The sequence below is a fragment of the Marmota flaviventris genome, chromosome 3 (genome assembly GCF_047511675.1).
Source record: "Marmota flaviventris isolate mMarFla1 chromosome 3, mMarFla1.hap1, whole genome shotgun sequence".
Lineage (NCBI taxonomy): Eukaryota > Metazoa > Chordata > Mammalia > Rodentia > Sciuridae > Marmota > Marmota flaviventris.
Genome location: NC_092500.1, coordinates 60463959 through 60472780, shown reverse-complemented (window position 1 = coordinate 60472780; position 8822 = coordinate 60463959). Strand labels below are relative to the sequence as shown.

Below are 8822 nucleotides of genomic sequence, written 5' to 3'. Positions count from 1 at the left end.
ATGAGAAATCATACAGCAATAACAACATTCATCCTGCTGGGATTGACGGATGATCCAAAACTACAAGTTCTAATTTTCATATTTTTGTTTCTCACTTACATGTTGAGTGTGGCTGGGAACCTCACCATTATCACACTCACACTTTTGGATTCTCATCTTAAAACTCCCATGTATTTTTTCCTCTGAAATTTCTCTTTCCTGGAAGTCTCATTCACCACTCTTTGTATTCCCAGATTCCTGTACACCATGACAACTGGTGACAACACTGTTACTTACAATGCTTGTGCCACCCAGGTATTTTTTGTTGTCCTCTTTGGAGCAACAGAATTTTTTCTCCTGGCTGCCATGTCCTATGACCGCTATGTGGCCATCTGTAAGCCCCTTCACTACACAACCATCATAAGCAACAGAGTCTGTGCTACACTCGTCCTCTTCTGTTGGTTTGCTTCTCTGATGCTCATCCTCCCACCCCTTGGCATAGGCCTCCAGCTGGAATTCTGTGACTCAAATGAGATTGATCATTTTGGCTGTGATACATATCCTATTCTAGAGATAACCTGCTCAGACACCGCGTTTTTAGAGAAAATAATCTTGACTCTTGCCATACTGACACTAAGTATTACCTTGATGTGTGTCACTCTCTCCTACACATACATCATCAAGACCATTCTAAAATTTCCTTCTGCCCAACAAAGGAAAAAGGCCTTTTCCACCTGCTCCTCCCACATGATTGTGGTTTCCATCACCTATGGCAGCTGCATCTTCATCTATGTCAAGCCTTCAGCAAAGGAAGGAGTGGCCATTAACAAGGTGGTGTCCATACTCAATACTTCAGTTGCCCCTTCACTTAACCATTTCATCTATACACTTCGAAACAAACAAGTAAAAGCAGCTTTCAGAGATACAGTAAAACGGATTGTATTTCTCACAAAGAACTGAGAGCCTATTGATGTTTTTTGAGGCTGACGTACATTTAAATCTGAATAACTGTGAGCACTGTTCATGAAAATGACAAACATGGCTACTTCCAATTTGGTAGACTCATCAAGCTAATGCCCTCCCTGGAACATTTTTCTCTTATAATCCAAAAACCGAAACCAATTTATTTTGTCTTCTTCTAAGTTTACTTTATTCAGAAAGGTTTGCTCAATTATTGAATGCCCCAGAGATTAGTCAAAGACCCAAAGTTATAAAAAGGAAATGCAAAGCAGTAGAAATCGCATCTCTGGCCACATGCCCTTCTTATGGTGTAGAATGGAAATTTCCAGAGACCACTTCTCAGTTCTTAGGAATACTTCATTATATAACCCCAGTTGCTCAAGAGTCATTAAATACTCTTTACTGAAGCTTACAAGAGATAAAGGCACCAATAGAAAAACTTTAAAGCAAAAAAATAGTACACCCAAGATCTTCCTTTTTTAAAATGTTCATTTTTCAGGAATATAGCAAAGGTGTCAGTAAGGTTATTTCTAAATCAGTGAAAATAATTACGATCTTCCTTTTAAATTTATATCCAGAAAACTTAAATCTACAAAAATGTTTACACTAGCTTTTCTGGATGTTATTTGGGCATACTGCAATTTGACTTCAAAAGAGAAAGAATAAGACTACCAAATGTGGAATATCCTCTACTGAGATTGCCATTGAAGATGTTTAGACATGGACTTACAACGAATAAGCCCTGATTTTAGAAGCAGTATGACTAAATCTTGGTTGGGTAAGTTCCCCAACTATTCAGATTTGCAAAATCTCTTGATTTAAGAATGTTAGAGTTTAGGAGGATTGATCAACGTATCAAAAAAAAAAAAAAGTTCATCATTTGTAAAGGACATTCTAAGATGTCAAAGATAAAATCAAGGCAGAGTGTGAAAAACAAGGATGAGTTTAGAGATAAGGGACTGAGAAGGAAAAACAAATACTTGTAATTCATTCTATTGATTGATAAAAACAGTCTTTTTATTGTTTTCATGGTTTGTAATTATAAAAATAAACTTTTGTGCTTTCACAGTTCCTATGTAACTATTGTCTATGTTTATCAAACATCAAATTGCTCATCAATTGCTTTAAAATTTAATCACACTTATACATTGTTCATATATGGCATAGTATGGGTATAAGCTTTCTTTACACTTGAAAAATATTCAGAAAAAATCAGACTATTTCCAAAGGCCATTCTTTTTTTGCCTTTCTACAACAATAACAAAACACAACAAGTGTTCTCTAGTTTCTCTTCTGATCAACAATTTAAGCATATACCTATGTGATTGATATATATTTTTTTCTGAGTTAATAACTTCACCCACATTGTGAGTTTTTAGCAAGCAGAATTTATGTGAAGAATAATGTCATTTACTTTGATTGATGATGATAAAATTAAAATTGTAAAGTTTATCTTTAAAATCTGCTCAATCTGACACTGAAGAACCAAGTACCTATGGATAGGACCAACACTTGACATGAAGTAGGTTCAGACAAGCTTATCACCTACTTCCATTCAGGACAGTGCAGCACTCTTCTCTTGTATCCACTCAGAAGGGGAAATGCAAATGAAGGGCATTGGTCAAGTCTCTGTAATCTCAACATGGAGTACATCAAATAACTGAGGACCAGAATTAACTTTGTCAACTCTGATTAATGAAAATATTCAGAACTTTGTGGAGTTTAATTTTACATGTAGGGTAGAGGGATTTTATACCAAGTGGCAAATTTTAAACATATATGTTCACAAATGTGTATATGTGTGTCACCCTGCTTGCCCTCAGCTTTTCCTGATCTATGCCCAATTTTAGTCACTCAGCATTATTAATTTTTCTATGAAAAATTCTTATTTTCTTCTCATACACCTACATTGCTATCACAGTTCCAATCTAAATATTAGTCTCTCAACAAAAATATTCTTATTCTACATTTTTTGTCACTATAACCCTACTATTTTCAATGTTTGTGTTACGTATGCATTAATCTTGTTTCTATTATTCTTTGAGGGCAAATGCCTCTGGCAGAGGAAGAATTAAAAATTCTTGATAATAGATGCCAGTTCATCACCTATATATGGTTGTCAGATTTTAATACATAACCTAAAATCTTTCTGATGTCATACATAGTTCAATAATATAAATTATGGATGCATTTAATATTTATAAATATTTCCTCATTGTATCTCATATTTTTTTTCTCCAGTAATTCTAATAAAATGACACATGTGCTTTTAAAATAAAAATCTTTGTTTTACTTGTAGGTAGACACAATACCTCTCATCTATTTTTATGTGGTGCTGAGAATTGAACCCAGTACTTCACACATACTAGGCAAGAACTCTACCACTGAGCCACAATTGCAACCCAAAATATCTTTTTAATTAGATATGATCTAGTTTGGTGTCACTAAGACCTTACACTAAAAATGCTATTTGCATGATTAAGGAAATGAGAGTGTGGTCACGGAAATGTGCTACAATGCAAGATTTAAGGACAAGGAAGAAAATAAAGTACTATACTTATTATTTATATCCTTACATTATACTCAAGGCTATCAAGGAAAATATTCCTACCACTTCCCTCTAAAAACTGCCATTTTAATTTCATTTATTCATTCAACAATTATTTATTGAATAAGTGCTTGTGGTAAGCATTGTTTTATTCACTGAGAATATGACACTAAACAAATAGGGAAAGGTCCCTGGTAACATAGAATTTATATGTCACTCTCAGAAAGAAAAAAGTGAGTGCTCGTAAGGCAAGCAGGACCACTTACATTCACCCCTGACTTTGATATCCAGAACATTTCTTCAAGTATGAGCCTCCTGAACCATCTTTTTAAGTGCAATTATATAGATAAGGTATGTTAGAAGTCCAGAGAAACAACTGAAAGAGCTGGAACAATTTGGGTAACAAAATAAATAAAATATTATTAATTTATAATACAAAATATCCAATATTCAAGAGTCCACAGTGGTACAAATAAATATTTAAATAAATTAATAAATGATGGAGAAGAGACATCCTGTGCAGAAGTAGTCCAAACAATTTATGTAGGTAAATATAAAGCAGGGGAACATAGCTCCCCACTCCTTAGGCGAGGTACATAGGACTTCCTTCCCAAGAGTATAGTATAGAAACAGTGTGGGGAGGAGGGAATCTTTACAGTGGAGAAGTGTGACAAACAGTCTGAGCCAGGAGATCCAGGCCAACATCAACAGTCATATGTTATGTTGATCAGTAACCTCAATGTGACAGGCCAAAAATTGTGCTTCACCTCTATGGTCATCCCAAACACAGCAGACAGATTCCAATACTGGAGCATCGTGCAAAATACCTGATCAGTACCCCCTCAAAAATACCAAGGTCATCAAAAATAAGGGAAGTCTGAGAATCTGGCACAGCCAAGAGGAGCCTAAAAATACATGACAACTCAATGTAATGTGCTATCCCAGGGATTCTAGAATAGAAAAAGGTATTTGGTAAAAGTTAAAAGTCTGAATAAACTATGGACTTTATTTAATAGTAATGACCAGTATTGGTTCATAAATTGTAAGAAAGGCATCATACTAATATAAGATGTTAATAATAGCAGATATTGGGCATAGGATATGTGGACACCCTCCTTATTATTTTCCTCCTCTTATATAAGTGTTCTTTTAAAAAAATAGTCTACAAAAAAGTAAATACAATCCTCAAGTTAAATGACTACTTTCTCCATGATGAGAAAGATCTGTGGCTACCTAAATTACAGATTTGAGAGAAAACTTTAAAATGCCTTTTGCAGGCCAATCAATGCAAGGATGGCATTCAACCCATTGTTCCATCTCTGCTGCTCTTCTCTCCAGCCTGCTGACCACCTGCCTGTGAAGATCCCATTGCAACTTCCTCACAAGTCTCTGTGGGATGGCTTCTCTTAAATATCCATTTAACCTTTGTTCATTAAAGAACAAAGTGCCTTTGCTAGTCCCCAGTACCAACATCTCCAGGGAACATATTGTTTAGCACAATTGATCTAGAAGAACAGGGTCTTTATTAGTCCTCAGTACCAACATCTCCAGGGAACATATTGTTAGCACAATTGATCCCAAAGTGGCTGCTCTGAAAAGTGAAAAAATGCTATTTGGGGTATTAAAAACCTACACAAAGCTAATGTGTTTTTCATTCAGGCAGTCATTTTTCCTGGCAACAGAGAAAATCCTAGTACTCTGGTGTTCAATGCATTTTGTTCACACCTTAATAAGTACTTGAATATATGTTCATTATTATACTCTGTAGTATAGGAGTGCAAAAAATAATAATAAATCTGCCCCAGTACAAAAGAACAATATGTAAGATATATAACCATAAAAGGTTAACAATACAAGAAACTTCATAAAACAACATATATTGAAATGCCTCCTGAATTGCAAAAATGAAGACAAATTCCTGTGGTCAAATAAAACAATAAAAGCACTTACGCTATTTACTATGTGGCAGGCATTATACTAAGAAATATGTATGGTAATAATAGAATCAACTAAAAATCTATATATTGGATATAATTATTATGGTCATTACATGTTAATAATTAATAATAACATAGTATTCTTATCATTCCTGTATTACAGATAATAAATCTGAGGCACAGAACGAAAGACATACATCAGGTAGAATAGTCCTTACACATCACCAAAATGCAATACTGCTTCCTATTGTGACAGACCCTGTGAAGAAATAGAACTCTCTTTAGACCTAGAACATATCTAGAAAGATAAAGAGTCAGAAGCAAAGAGCATACCTTGCAAGAGAACAGGATCAAAAAATGGATTGGACTTTGCCCTTTAGGTAAACATTCCTACTTTGGAAAATGTTATATTAGGCAGTTATAAAAATTAGAATTAATCAATGATATTTACTGTCTGATTAGTAAGTGAAATGAGAGGAAAGAGAAGTCACTCATAGACTTTAAGTCTGGATAACTGGAAATATACTGTCCTTGGCATAAATAGATAAGGAACATGGAGAATCAGTATATTATACTTCTTTTTTTATACCTAAATGTTGAGTTTACTTTTACATATTAAAATATGCATATAACATAATTTGCTTCATTTCAGTCCCCAGTACTAACCCGTTTCTTACCTTCTTAACTTCACCTGATTCCTCTCCTCTACTTTATTGGTCTCCCTTTTATCAATTTATTTTTTAATCAGAGTATTAATAGTTACATTCACAAGCAGGACTCCTTTTGATATATTTACACATGCACTTGGCATGATTTAGTCAATTTCATCCCTTAGTTCCTCCCCTTTCCCATCCTCTTCACCTCCTTATTTCATTCCTCTACACTACTATTCTCCCTTATATTTTCATGAGATTCCCTCTTTTAAAAAAATCATTATTTCTCTCCAGCTTCTGAATATTAGAGAAAACATTAAACATTTGACTTTCTGGTTCCAGTTGATTTCATTTAGTATGATGTTCTCCAGTTCCATCCATTTACAAACAAACGCCATAATTTTTTTCTTCCTTATGACTAAAACGCCATATTGTATATATATAACATATTCTTCAACCATTCATTCACCTTTTGAGGGACACCGAGATTGGTTCCTTAACTCAGCTATCCTAAATTGTATTTCTTGATCATTTTCCCCAAATTGGTCTTTCCGTCTCCTTTCAAATCATTATTCCTTAAACCCACCATTCCTATTCTTTCCAGAATAATCTTACAAAAAGGAATACAAACTCTTCACATGCCTCAATTTTTTTTTCAGTAGCTGCCTATTGAGAACAAACTGAAGTCAAAGCTCCTAAAAACAGCATTCTAGGACTTTATTAACCTGGTATAAAATTCCTTCCCACTGTCTTCTCTAATTCTTTTCCATATCATAATTTAGTTCTGTCACATGAAATTACTCACTAGCCTTTGCAATGCACTCTCCTCGATCTGTAATATTCTTCCTCCTTCACCTACCAAATATGGCATTCATCCTTCAAGACTCAAACAGCCCAAAAAGACCTTCCATAAATTCCCACCCTCACATGGGCTCTTTGAGCATATGCTTTACTTTCTTTCCTGCTACTACTGAGGGATTATGTTAAATAAATCATCCTGGGGTGGGAGTATTGAAAAAACGACAGTGATGGCCACTACCCAAAACTAGCCTGTTATAGATTTTTCAGACTTTCCACATAAGCAGGAAAAAATTTAAAGTGTTTTTTCCCTGATAACTGAGCCAAACTTGTCTAAGGCTAACTATTGGAAATGGTCTCTTAAGTAGCTCTCAGGCAGTCATATAACTCAATCAGAAAAAAAAAAAAATTCATTCATTCTTGACTGTCCCTATATGTGGTCATGTGTTTTTTTTATTTTTTTTCTTTTTGTTTTTTCTTTTCTTCTCCCCCAACATTCCTATTTCTTTTTCAAATATCTTAATTGCCTTTGTCCCCACATATACACATAAATCTACATGAACTTAGCTGAATAGATTGGAGAGCATACTCCACTGTGCAACAGTCCCCACAACCACTCAGAAAGACACTGCTCCCACAGTCAACCCCCTCTCCTCCTGAATCATCAGCTTTTATTTAACAGATTGTTCTTATGTCCTTCTATGCACATAAGTTATTCCATTTTAAAACCACTTCTTTATCTCCACCAACCACTTCATCTGACATTTCTCTTTGGATTTTTATAGCAATATTTCCATAAACACTTCTTATATTCCTTGTCTTTAATCATTTCCTCCCACTCACACATAAACCCACTCCCATAAGCTTTTGTTCTCACCAATCATCAAAATAGCTTTTCTTAGGATCACTATTACCACTCCATTGCTTTTGAAAATGGTCAAATTTTACTCATCGTTTTATTTGATCTATCACCAGTACTACACTCAGTTAATTATTCCTCCTGCTAGGAAACATTTTCTTGCCAAATCGTTCAGGATAAAAATCTCTTGGTTTTGTTTATCAGGTTTTTTAATCAAATCATCAGTTAATGAACAGTAGAATTGTTTTTCATTTTGGGCTATTATTGTTCAAATTCTTATGAACATTTATATATAATTCTTTTGTAGACATGTTTCATCTATCTGGGATAAATACTAAAAGAGTGAAGATTGCTATGCTACATGACAGTTGTATGTTTAACATTATAAGATACTGCCAACCTATTTTTCAAAGTACCTACAACATTTTGCCTTCCCAAGACTAATGCAGAAAAATTCCTATTGCTCCACATCATCACCAACACTTAAAATTGTTCATCTGGAAGAAGTTGGTGGAAGGGAGCTGGGCAAGAATTCCTGATCTCCTCACAATGCAGAAAGAAGTGTAACAGAAAAGCAGAATTGAAAGGTGGGTGACAAAATAATGCTCTAAGACTCACTACTACAAAGTCTAAAACCTGGAGACTTTGTAGTCTTTATAGTATTTATCTATCAAATTCCTAAAATTGCCTCTATATACTGAAGACACTAATGGAATATTAAAAGCTTAAAATGCAAAACAACTGAAAATGTAAACTTTTGATTATATTTTAAATGTAGTCAGTCAACCATTGTCAAGAACAAACTGGTCTTGTTTATTTGTAGCAAGTTCTTAAATATCTGTTATGTTCAAGGCAAAAAGCTTGTCCTGGATTTACAGTGGTCTTTAAAATAGATATGGTCTATGTTCTTGTGGAACTTATTTTAGATCAGGGGATGAAAGTAAAAAAGCAAATGAATATATAACTACAATTTATAACAAGTATTCTAAAATAAACAAAGTGGTGTTTTATATCATTGGGAGTAGTTACAACATAGATAAGACTCACTAGAAAGACATTTTTGAGGGATCACACTTCAGCTGGAGCCT

At 34.3% G+C, this 8822-nt stretch overlaps 1 pseudogene; it reads left to right on the top strand.

The window, feature by feature from the left end:
• LOC114087907 (olfactory receptor 6C2-like) lies at positions 1-939 on the top strand (annotated as a pseudogene).
• The last annotated feature ends 7883 nt before the right edge of the window (positions 940-8822 follow it).